The following is a 13,438-nucleotide window of genomic DNA, read 5'->3' as shown; positions in this document are numbered from 1 at the left end:
GGATCTGGTGACATCCATCTTGCCATTTTATTCGCAAAAACTGAATCTCCTGTGCAGGTCCCTTGACCTTAATCCATTTTATGGCAAAACTGGCCTTCAGCAGGATTTGGATTATCTTCCTCCCTTTCTCAAAAACTTCTGCCACTGTATCACCCCACACGATGATGTCATCAATGTATTGCAGGTGTTCTGGAGCTTGCCCCTGTTCCAGTGCAGTCTGGATCAATCCATGGCAGATGGTAGGGCTGTGTTTCCACCCCTGGGGCAGTCGGTTCCAAGTGTACTGGACGCCCCTCCAAGTGAAAGCAAACTGTGGCCTGCACTCTGCTGCCAAAGGGATTGAGAACAATGCATTGGCAATATCAGTTGCAGCATCCCACTTGGCTGCCTTTGACTCCAGTTCATATTGAAGTTCTAGCATCTCCAGCACAGCAGCACTCAATGGTGGTGTGACTTCATTCGGGCCACGATAGTGTACTGTTAGCCTCCACTCTCCATTAGACTTTCACACTGGCCATATGGGGCTATTAAAGGGTGAGCGGGTCCTGCTGATCACTCCTTGGCTCTCCAGTCTACGGATCACCTCGTGGATGGGAATCAGGGAGTCTCAGTTGGTGCGATACTGCCACTGGTGCACTGTTGTGGTCACGAGTGGCACTTGTTGTTCTTCGACCATCAGCAACCCCACAACAGAAGGATCCTCTGAGAGACTGGGCAAGGTGGACAGCTGCATAATTTCCTCTGTTTCCAAGGCAGCAATACCAAAAGCCCATCTATACCCTTTTGGGTCTTTGAAGTACCCTCTCCTGAGACAGTCTATGCCAAGGATGCATGGAGCCCCTGGACCAGTCACAATGGGGTGCTTTTGCCACTTCCTCCCAGTCAGGCCGAATTCACCCTCTGGCACAGTCAACTCTTGGGATCCTCCTGTCACTCCGGTAATATAAATGGGTTCCACCCCTTGATACCTTGATGGCATCAGAGTACACTATGCGCTGGTATCTACTAGAGCCTTATACTTCTGTGGGACTGATGTGCCAGGCCATCTGATCCACACAGTCCAGTAAACCCGATTATCCCTCTCCTCCACCTGGCTGGAGGCAGGGCCCCTCTAATAGTGATCACAAGATTGTCCACTTATGTCTTGTAGAAAGGGATTAGTATTCTTTATCACAGGAGCTGGAATAAAATCAGCTCTTCCACTCCATCTGGGAAACTGCTCAGCAGAGGCTGGAGCAGCAGCTTTCCTGGGAGGATCGTCCTTGACCATTGTTCTCCTCTTCAATTCACGCACACGTTCCTCCAGAACTAAGGTAGGTTTTCCATCCCACTTTCTTGTGTCTTATCTGTGATCCTGCAGGTAAAACCATAGGGTGGCCCATGGCGTGTATCTCCTATATTTTCTCTCTCGAGCAGTAGGGCGCCTTCTGTTAGTAGCCAAGATACAGGTTGGTACATGTGGGGAGCTGGATAGATCGGATAGATCATCTCTCGATTGTTTGAACTCCTGGGACAGTTTTTCCACAGCTGAAATGATGGAAGGGGTGAGATTGTCTCACCAGGCTAAAAATAATTCACCCTTATGTTGCAAAACTAAATCCACTTGAGGCACCTGTTGGTTGTTCTGATGTTCCCCAGTGGCTCAACTTTTGGATATATGAACATCTATGTGGCATACCTTCTGTCATGGTTTGAGCCCAGCCGGTAACTCAGAACCACACAGCTGCTCGCTCACTCCCTCCCTTCTTTCTCCCCCCACTCCCGGAGGGATGGGGAGGAGAATCGGAAGAATGTAAATCCCACAGGTTGAGATAAGAGCAGTCCGGTAGCTAAGGTATAATACAAAACCACTACTGCTGCCACCAATAATAATAATGATTAGTGAAATAACAAGGGGAGAGGATACAATCGCTCACCACCTGCCAACCAATACCCAGCCCGACCCGAGCAGTGATCTGGGCCTTCCGGGTAACTCCCCCTGGTTTATATACTGGGCATGACGTGCTATGGTATGGAATACCCCTTTGGCTAGTTTGGGTCAGGTGTCCCACCTCTACTTCCTCCCAGCTTCCCCTCCTCCCTGGCAGAGCATGAGACTGAGAAAGTCCTTGGTCAGAGTAAACATTACTTAGGAACAACTAAAAACATCGGTGTTATCAGGCTGAAAGTCAAAACCACAGCACTGTACCAGCTACTAAAAAGGAGAAAAAATGACTGCTATAGCTGAACCCAGGACTCCTTCGCAGCCATGTTTCTGAACCCTGTCAAGAATGTCTTGCCACAGTGCAGCAGCCCAGATGGGTTTACCTCTGCTTTGCCAGTTACTTTTCTTCCATTGCTGCAACCACCCCCACAGAGCATTTGCCACCATACATGAGTTAGTATAAAGTAAAGTACTGTCGTTGTTTAAACCCAGCCAGTAACTCAGAACCACGCAGCCACTCACTCACTCCCCCACTTCTTCCCCCCCCCCACTCCCGGGGGGATTGGGATTATAATTGAAACAATGTAAACCCCAGTCCAGTAACAGTCCACTGAGTGCTGCTGTACCAGACATGCTAAAACTTCAATATCAACTGGGAGGAAGCAGAGACAGGACACCTGACCCAAACTAGCCAAAGGGGTATTCCGTCCCACAGCACGTTATGCCCAATATAGAAACTGGGGGGAGTTATCCGGAAGGCCCAGATCGCTGCTCAGGTCGGGCTGGGTATCAATCAGTGGGTGGTGAGCAATTGCATTGTGCATCACTTCTGTTTATTGGGTTTTTTCCTTTTCCCCTCTTAGTTTTATATTCTCTCCCCTTGTTATTTCCCTTATCATTATCACTATTAGTGGTGTTAGTAGTAGTTTTGCATTGTACTTTAGTTACTGGACTGTACTGAGAGTTACATTCTTTAGATTCTCCTCCCCATCCCTCTGCAAGCAGGGGGAGGAAGAAGGGGGGGGGGGGTTGAGCAAGTGGCTGCATGGTTCTGAGTCACCGGCTGGGCTTAAACGATGACAAGGACATATCCTGTTTGAATTGCTGGAACTCATGGGACAGTTTCTCCACAGCCGAGACAAGCGAGGAAGAGATATTCTCCTGGAGTTTGTGTATCACTTCATCCACCTTGTCTTTTTGTTTCTCTAGCCCATTACTGCAAATGAGTTGATGTGGAACAACGGGGAGTAATTAGAGACCACCCCCTCCCCAAATCCTTAAAGTTATGTTACAGTATTAAAGAAATTTTAGGGTAAAATGCAGCTGCTACTTCTGGGATGGAATGCGGTTAACATGCACAGAATCTACCCTATGATAGTTCCCTAGGCAACCCTGCAACCTTGGCATATGCTGAGATAAAATTAACGGAGAGTGGAGCAGAATGAAGATACTGCAGCCAGGCTCTGTTATACTCCCCACAGGTGCAGGAACCTGAAGATGCCATGTACTGATAAACTGCCTAGCAGCTGAGAAACAAGGATTGTAAAGTGAGAGAATTTTACACCAAAAAGTATGTATGACTACAGCCACTCAAGCTCCATAGACACATGCTCAAGCTCCACAAGCATTTAGTTAAAGCTCCCTAATAATATATTTAAGCTGTATAATCATATATAGTTAAAATTCCATAGGTATTTAGTTAAGAAATTAAAACTTGTATTACTACAAAAGAGCCTGAACAGATACAAGGGCCTCTTAAAGGGTCAGGAGACCTGAGAAACAACAGTGATTTACAATGAGAACAGATAGCCAGAGAGGTTTTGGCCTTGTAGGGAGACTGAGAAAAACAAGACTGATGAAAAACAGGACTGAGAAAAGCAGAATTGAGGAAAGACTATCCTCGAAGTCTGCAATATCCTGACAACACCTGGACAGTTGTCAAAATATGTTTTTAATGAGTGAGAAAAACATGATTAGGTGTCCTTTTTGTGAACTTTCCTCATAATCTCATTTTAATAGTAAAAATCACAACCACACATCAAAAGACCCCTGCTCAGGTCAGGAGACCCTCCCCTGAGTATGCGTTGTTAGCTATATAAACCTTATGCAAATTAGGTAAAAGGTGGGAGGGTTAAGAGGAGTTACTAATTCAGATTAGATCATACCAATATGCAAAATTAAGGGGGAAAAATTGGGGAAGGCTACATTGTAACTGCTGGGATCAGTCATCAGGCTGAACCTGTCTTCTCCCCTCCGTGGTGATGCCTATTGGGTAAAAGAGCTATACTCTATGTGCATTTAATGATTGATTTTTGTCTGGCCTTATATGTTATTTTTATGCTTGTTCTCACAGACCCGATTAGGGTCCCAGTTAGGATTGGCAATAAGTACATGTCCTGGGTTCAGTTGTAACAGTTATTTTTTTCCTTCTTAGTAGCTGGTGCAGTGCTGTGTTTTCGACTTTAGTCTGAGAACAATGCTGATAACGCACCGATGTTTTTAGTTGTTGCTAAGTAATGCTTACTCTGATCAAGGAGTTTTCTGTCTCCCGTGCTCTGCCAGTGAGGAGGGGCACAGGAAGCTGGAAGGAAGCAGAGACAGGACAACTGACTCGAACTAGCCAAAGGGATATTCTGTACCATAGAGAATCATGCTCAGTATATAAACTGGGGGAGTTAGCTGGAAGGGGCCAATCGCTGCTTGATTCCAGGCTGGGCATCGGTCAGCAGGTGGTGAGAAATTGTATTGTGAATCACTGCTGTTTGTTCTTTTGGAGGCTTTTTTTGCGTTTTCTCTCTCTTTTTGTTATCTCCATTATTATTATTATTGTTGTTGTTGTTATTATTATTCCTTGGGGAAGTCAGGAAGAAGGTCAGCAAACCTTCCACCTTAGACTTCCAGAGGGCTGACTTTGGCCTGTTTAGGACACTGGTTGGCAGAATTCCTTGGGAAACATTACTAAAGGACAAAGGGGTCCAGGAAGGCTGGACACACTTCAAGAATGCAATCCTTAAGGCCCAGGAGCAGGTGGTCCCTATGTGCCAAAAATCAAACTGTCAGGAAAGAAGACCAGCCTGGCTGAACAGGGAGATATTGCTCAAACTCAGGAAAAAAAAGAGAATTTATCACCTGTGGAAGAAGGGACAGTCACCCCATGAAAAGTACAAGGATGTTGTTTTAGGTTATGTAGAGATAAAGTTAGAAAGGTGAAGGCACAGCTGGAACTAAATCTGGCCACTGCCATAAAAGATAATAAAAAATACTTTTACAAATATATTAGCAATATATCCTTTACTGGATACTAGGGGAAACCTAGTGACTGAGGATGAGGAAAAGACTGAGGTACTTAATGCTGCCTTTGCCTCAGTCTTTAATAGTCACGCCAGCCATCCTCGGGGTACTCAGTTCCCTGAGTTGGATGTCAGATATGAGGAGCTGATTGAAGTCCCCATAATTCAGGAAGAAATAGTTGGAGACCTCCTGCTCCGCTTAGATGTGCACAAGTCTATGGGGCCAGATGGGTTCCACCCAAGAGTGCTGATGGAGCTGGCAGAGGAGATTGCTAAGCCACTCTCTACCATTTATCAGCAGTCCTGGTCTAGTGGGCAGGTCCCAGGGGATTAGAGGTTGGACAATGTGACACCTCTCCACAAAAAGGGCAGGAAGGAGGACCCCGGAAATTACAGGCCTATCATCCTGACCTCAGTGTCGGGGAAGGTCATGGAGTAGATGATCCTAAGCGAGATGATAAAGCATGTGCGGGAAAATGGAGGGATCAGTCCCAGTCAGCATGGGTTCATGAAGGATAGGTCCTGCTTGACCAACCTGATCTCCTTCTATGATAAGTTGACCCACCTGATTGATGAGGAAAAGGCTGTGGACACTGTCTATTTGGACTTAAGTGAAGCATTTGACGCTGTCTCCCACAGTGTCCTCCTGGAGAAACTGGTTTCTCGTGGCCTGGATAGGTGTATTCTTCACTGGGTTAGAAACTGGCTGGATGGCAGAGCCCAAAGAGTGGTGGTAAATGGTATTACATCTAATTGGCAACCGGTCACTAGTGGTGTCCCTCAGGACTCAATTAATGCCAGTGTTGGTTAATATCTTCATTGATAATCTGGATGAGGAGGTTGAGTGCACCCTCAGTAAATTTGCAGATGACACCAAGTTGGCTGGGAGTGTTGATCTGATGAAGGATGGGAAGGCTCTGCAGAGGGATCTGGACAGGATGGATCCATGGGCTGTGGCCAATGGTATGAGGTTCAACAAGGCAAAGTGCCGGGTCCTGCATTTGGGCCACAACAACCCCATGCAACGCTACAGGCTTGGGGAAGAGTGGCTGGAAAGCTGCTCGGCAGAAAAGGGCCTGGGAGTGCCGATTGACGGCCAGCTGAACATGAGCCAGCAATGTGCCCAGACAACCAAGAAGGCCAACGGCATCCTAGCCTGTATCAGAAACAGTATGGCCAGCAGGACTAGGGAAGTAATAATCCCCCTGTACTCAGCACTGCTGAGGTCGCACCTCGAAAACAGTTCTGGGCCCCTCACTATAAGAGAGATATTGATTTGGTGGAGCAGGTCCAGAGAAGGGCAACGAAGCTGGTGAAGGGCCTAGAGCACAAGTCTTAGGAGGAAGGGCTGAGGGAACTGGGGTTGTTTAGTCGGGAGAAGAGAAGGCTCAGAGGGGACCTTATTGCTCTCTACAACTACCTGAAAGGAGGATGGAGAGAGGAGGTGGCTGGTCTCTTCTCCCAAGTAATGAGTGATAGGACAAGAGGTAACGGCCTCAAGCGGTGCCAGGGGAGGTTTAGATTGGATATTAGGAAAAATTTCTTCACTGAAAGGGTGATCAAGTATTTGAACAGGCTCCCCAGGGAAGTGGTGGAATCACTGTCCCTGGAAGTGTTCAAAAAATGAGGCCCTCAGTGACATGGTTTAGTGGTGGTCTTGGCAGTCCTGGGGCAAAGGTTAGACTTGATGATCTTAAAGGTCTTTTCCAACCTAGTTGATTCTATGAGTCTATGTTTCTAAGAAGATAGCTAAAAAGGGAGTGTGAGGTTAAAAAAACCAACGAATGGCTGCTTTTGATGGATGTACCCACTCTGAGTGAACAGTACTTTGGTTCAGGCATCGCCAACAAGTAGGCCTGACTGAAATCATCCTTGATGCGCAAACCTTGACAATTGTGATAGGCCATATCTTCTCAAGAACTAAGGAGTTTAGAGAAGAGACGTCTGAGAGGGGATCTCATTAATGCTTATAAATATCTCAAAGGTGAGTGCCAAGAGAATGATGCCAGACTCTTTACAGTGGTGTCCTGTGACAGGATGAGGAGCAATGGCCATAAACTAAAACACAAGAAGTTTCACCTCAACATGAGGAAGAACTTCTTTACATTGAGGGTGGCAGAGCACTGGAACAGGCTGCCCAGGGGGGCCGTGGATTCTCCCTCTCTGGAGACATTCAAAACCCGCCTGAATGTGTTCCTGTATAACCTGCTCTAGGTGGCCCTGCCTTGACAGGAGGGTTGGACTAGATGACCTCCAGAGGTCCCTTCCAACCTTAACAATTCTGTGATTCTGCGAGTCTAGGCCATGTCTTATCAGGAGCTAACAGCACCAGCCTGAGCTGGGACTAGACAAAACTAAAACTGCTACAGCTGTACTCCTGCACAGACACCAAAGAGGGGTTTGACTAAAAGTCAATCACTTCATATTCTAAATATCTGTAGCCCCCCATAGCGCATTGAGCTCTCCTGTATGACAGCAAGGCTGCATGGCGATGATCTCCCCCTTGAGCAGGGATGCTTCTTAAGGTTACTCCTCAAGGTTGAGACCACTTACCTAGCATCTGATGTCTATAATGAGGTAAGCAACATTTTACATTAAGCCTAAAATTATACTGTATGCTAGCATCATTTATATATCCAGGTATAGCTTAATTATTAGAAGGGTAGTAAGTAGTAGTGCTTGACCACTGGTCTAAATTATAGTTTAAATCATCATTTAAATAATTGTCAAAATAACTGTTTAACTACCATTCAAGTATTGCTTGATTACTATTTAATTTTAATTCAATCATCGATTAACTATCATTTGATGATAGTTTAATCATTAATAAAACTCTCTTTTAGTTAACCCCACAACGATGACTTAATTCACCTGTGACACTGCTGCACGTGCGAGTTTAAACGGAACCGTTAATTAGGGGCTAAGGTATCTGTTAATAGGACAAGTGGGTGGGGTAAGGTTTTGTTTCCTATATCTCCACGCGCGTAACTACGTTCTATTCCTGTAGGAGGGGTGAAGCTGCGCGAGACAGTTACTGCTGCTCTGGGATACGGCTTCTTCCGCTTCCCCTCCCTTTGGAGGGTAGACGACGTTCTCTAACTACGCGCGGAGTCTCTGTTCATTCCTGTATAGTGCCTAGTCTCGGGAAGGGGGAGGTTGGTGACTCTGCAAGCGATGGCGGCGGTACCGTGAGCCACCTCGCGTGTCCCTTGTCATCTCTTCCACCTCCCTAACCGCTTCCGCATGTGAGCGCGCGGGCGTGCAGGTCTCAGAAACAGCCAGGAGGAGGCGGGGCTGACGCGAGCGGACCGGCGGGTTCGGGTCTCTTCTTCCTCAGTTTGTTCTCTTTCTTGCGTTTTCCTTTCATCCTTCTGCACGTCGCGCGTCTTGTTCCCTGCTGCCGCTGCAGAAAGGAAGCGGTGGTAGCGCCGTCAGCTGCGTGCCTCACACCATCTTGCCTATCGTTCTCCCAGAAACAGTCGGGAACCACCTGCAGCGCCGCCGACATCGGCCGTGGGGTTTCTTGCTCCGCCCCCCCCCCCCCCCCCCCCCTTCCCCTAGGAGCAGGTACGCGGGTGCTGAGGAGAAGCTGGAGGGGATGTCGGCTCCGTTTCTGAGAGCTGTTAGCGCGGTGGCTGCACGCGCGGAGCAGCGGCGGGGATGGTGGGGGGCGCCTAGGCCTCCCCGCGGCGTTTCTGCTGCTTTCCGCGAGGCGGGGGGTGGCAGGGCGTCTCTCTCGTCTACACTGGTGTTCTTCCTCTCACTCTGACGTGGTGGGTGCTGCGGAGGGAGGCCGCGGGTCGGGCTGGCGCACACGCTATTCACTTCATAGTGGGGCGGACAAAGGGAGCGAGACAATGAGGCTTCCTTAGCCCTCGCTGGGGGAGAGGGGAGTAGTGCGGAGGCCGGTGCTGAACATGATTCAGGGTTTGAGAGAGGCCCCGGCGCGGCGGGAAATGCCCTGAGCTCCACACTTCTGACTTGTCACCCCGTCCTTTTGTTGTTTTTTGGTTTTTTTTTTTTTTTTTGTGGGGTTTTTTTTTTTTTTTTTTTGCCAGTGTGGGTTGTGGTGGTTGTTTTGGTCGTCCGTGTTGTGTGTCATCGTACCCCCGTCGTCGTCCCGTCCCCCCCTCCCCCCCTCCCCCCCCTTTATCCCGGCAGCCTCCGGGTTTTTTGTGTTCCGGTGTCCTGGGGCGGGGAAAGCGACTGAAACATACCACGCTTTGAGTACTTGGCGGTGCCTTCCCTTTTGTCTGACTCGTTGTGCTGGATTTAATTGTCATTGGGAGATGCCCGTTTCTGATCCGTGTTCTTCGCATTTACTTCCTCTTTTTGCTTTACCTAGAACAGTGTTAGAGGGGCGTATACCTAAAATATCCTTGCTGTTTGTTTTTTGGGGGGGATGTTTGTTTTGTTGTGGTGGTGGATATTTTTTTTGGGGGGGGGGGGTGTTTTTCGGTGTGGGTTTTTTTTGGGTTTTTTTATTTTACTTTTTATTTGTGTGTGTGTGTGTGTGGTTGGTTTGCTTTTTTTTGTGGTCCATTTCCTAGCTGAGGATATTCAGATATTTATTTAACCCACCAGTTTAGCTTCATCGCTGACTCAATTCCAAGGTTTTATTATTGATTTTAAAATTAGTTTGTATTTGTATTCCCTTTATTATATTAAATTAGTAGGATAACTTTAAGTGCATTTATTATGCATTTTACACAGTGCACAAGTTAGGATTCAGTTGTAGTTTATTGGAAGCGTACTTGGTGTGCAGAAAGAGCTTAGTTATCATAGAATGGTTAGGGTTGAAAAGGACCTTAAGATCATCTAGTTCCAACCCCCCTGCTATGGGCAGGGACGTCTCACACTAGACCAGGTTGCCCAAGGCCCTGTCCAATCTGGCCTTGAACACTGCTAGGGTTGGAGCATTCACAACTTCCTTGGGCAGCTTGTTCCAGTGCCTCACCACCCTCACAGTAAAGAACTTCTACCTTATATCTAACCTGAGTTTCACCCGTTTTAGTTTGAACCCATTACTCCTTGTCCTATTGCTACAGTCCATAACTAAGAGTCCCTCTCCAGCGTCCTTGTGGGCTCCCTTCAGACACTGGAAGGCTGCTGAGAGGTCTCCACGCAGCCTTCTCTTCTCCAGGCTGAACAGCCCCAACTCTCTTAGCCTGTCTTCATATGCGAGGTGCTCCAGCCCCCTGATCATCCTTGTGGCCCTCCTCTGGACTTGCTCCAACAGCTCCATGTCCTTCTTATTTTGAGGACACCAGAACTGTACACAGTACTCCAAGTGAGGTCTCACGAGAGCAGAGTAGAGGGGCAGGATCACCTCCTTTGACCTGCTGGTCATGCTTCTTTTGATGCAGCCCAGGATACAGTTGGCTTTCTGGGCTGCGAGTGCACGCTACTGGCTCATGTTCAGTTTCTTGTCAACCAACACCCCCAAGTCCTTCTCTGCAGGGCTGCTCTGAATCTCTTCTTCACCCAACTTGTAGCTGTGCCTGGATTGCCCTGGTTATATTGATCATTCAAATAATCTAAATGTCTGTCGTTATTGAAGTTGCCTGTGCCTCAGTTGTTAATTGGAACTAAAAAGATGTCTTGGTTATGGGACTTTTAATAATAACAGTATTTATGTTCCCCTTTTAGTTTAGCTGGGTAAATTTGTCAGGAATTGTGGAGGTCAGTGATGTAAATTACTGTTTAAGACGCTGAATAAAATAGCTCCTTTTTGTATTGTGAGGTCAGGGCTAAATAGGAACATCTACGAGGGTTAAGACTTTCTTCTTCTGGGGGTTGAAGAGTGTTTTGTGTGTGGTTTGTTTTGGGGTTTTTGTTTATGTTGTGGTGGTTTTTTGTTTATGTGGTGGGTTTTTTGGTTTGTTTTTTTTTGTTTTTTTGGGTTTTTTTGTTTTGGTTTGTGGTTTTTTTTTTTTGTTTTTTTTTTTTTTTTTTGTTTTTTTTTTTTTTTTTTTTACAAAGGCTTGGTTCTAACAACCCAACCAAAAGGTTGGGAATGTCTTTGTAAGGCTGTGAGGGAGTAATCATCTCTTAGGTCTCTGATCATAACCAGTTGTTTTATGTTCCCGCTCTGAAATTGTGATGAAAATGTCTGAGATTGACTGCCTGCCTTGTGATGCTGTGTTTTCTTGATTGAATTTAAGTATCTGCACTCCCTTTTCTGCTAGAAAAGAAGCTGCAGTCATGTTAATTGAATTTCATGTTTTCCTCTTGCAGTGGATGTGTGCTTGGCTGCTTCAGTTCTGTGGGCTGTTGGAGTTGGCAGCCTTCAGAGATATATAAATAGAAGCTGATTTCAGAGGTCTCTATTGATAAGGTTTTGTCTGAGCCTTTAGTTTAGCCTGTCACACTGCAGCCTTGTGACATGCAGAAGCTAATGTGCTCACCCATGTGCCAAAGTTTCTGAGACAAGTTCAGGAAAGCAGGTAGTTTTCCAGGGAAATTGAATGGATCTTGGTAGAAAAGCTGGTATGGAATATTTGGAGTAGTCTGTAATCTGTCTTTTCTGAAAAATATACTTTCACTGTTGGTTCAAAAGATTAAATGGCATATTTTAGTGTCCTGGTTAGCTTAAATTGTCAAGTGTATTATAACCTAGTCAGGTGGTACCTGGACCTTAAAAAGTATGAAAAAGCACAGTTTCTTAAGCATTGGATAACAACTTGATCTTTCAGTTAGGGGCATGTATTTTGTGTAGTGAAAGACTGTGCTGATAAAGGAGCCATGATGATTTTTGTTTGTAATATGTTAATGGTAGTTTTAATACCTAAAGCTAAACTTAGTAAGTGGTGAAACATGCTAATTTGAAAGCAGAGCAGGTCAATTGAGATTGATGGTATGTGATAGCACTTTGAGCATACCTGCGTAATAATAATGGCAGAAGTAGAGTCTTTATTTGTATTATAACATAGAGCTACAATAAAGATGATAATTTTTTTTTTTTTTTTTAATCTTAAATTTTCTGTTGCATCTATTGACTGGTGTATGGCTGCAAAACTGCAATTTGTTGAGAGGTATACTGGAATAAGTGCAAGTTTGCTTTGTAGAACTGAAACAAAAATATAAATTGTTGAAGTCCTGTGAGCACCAGCAGGCAAGCAGATTAATTTTACTCTTTTCTCCTGCTATTGATTTACTTTGATCCCAGGAGTTTATATAAAGCAGACAAATGCTGCTGTTAACTACAGTTGTCATAATGTTGAAATATATGTTTACAGCTTATAGTGTGGCTTTAAGTTATAACAAATATTTCTTTATACACTAGAATTAATTAGCATTTGGTATGTTTGAGTTCTCATGAGCATCAGTAGACAAATATCCATTATTGTGGCTGCCCTTAAAGAGGAGGGCAGTAATCTAGAGTTTTCACTAAAATGTCTCCAAGTGCCATAGGCAGTACTTCACTAAATTTAAATTTTTGGAGAACAAGCTCAATATTCTTGAGTGTCCTCAATTTGTAGTAGCTTGATAGCTATATTTCAGTTTTATTGCCATTGGGAACTAAGGATTTGGTTACTATACCTAGTTTTTTTTCTACTAGCCTTGTTTTGCAGAGGTTAACTATCAGTGAAGGTGAACTATTTTTATTTTGAACTCTTGCAGTTGATGGCAGAGATGAGGGTTAACATCTGTCTTTGGGAGGTGCAGAAGTCTGTCTATATCTTTAAAACAAAAGATTTAACTGGCTTTTTGAAAATATGTAGGATGTGTAAATGAATGTATTAAAAAGTAAAATTGTTTTATTTCTCTTGAGTAAGATCTGGTCTAAGCTTATTTCAGAAATGCTTTTTGATCATCTGGTTTGAGGGCTCGTTGTACACATGTTGATGGCAGTTAATATTCAGCATTGGGCTTCATGTGTAATTTAAGCAGAGTTAAAGATCTTTTTAGGAGAAGTTTGTATAATGATATAAAATACAGTTTTAAAGTGACTGTTGCCCATAGTTCAGTGATTTATTTTTTTTTTTCTGTTTAACAAATGTGTTGTGGAAGTATAAACTGCTAATATTAGAATTAGCATCAGAATGATGCAAGTTCAATGTTATTGGAAAAAGTGGAGTAGTTCTTTTGGAGTCTGTAAAGATAAAATATGCTAATTACCAGAGTTGTTTAGTAGACCCAAACTTGGTCTTGCTTATTCTACCTATCTAGCTGTAGTTTTTGTGGTATGTTGTTGTTTTGGGGGTTCAGGGGTTTGTTTATT

Source organism: Strigops habroptila, chromosome W, assembly GCF_004027225.2.
Source record: "Strigops habroptila isolate Jane chromosome W, bStrHab1.2.pri, whole genome shotgun sequence".
Classification (NCBI taxonomy): Eukaryota; Metazoa; Chordata; class Aves; order Psittaciformes; family Psittacidae; genus Strigops; species Strigops habroptila.
The sequence above is the reverse complement of the archived record's forward strand: the minus strand, read 5'-3'. Positions refer to the sequence as shown.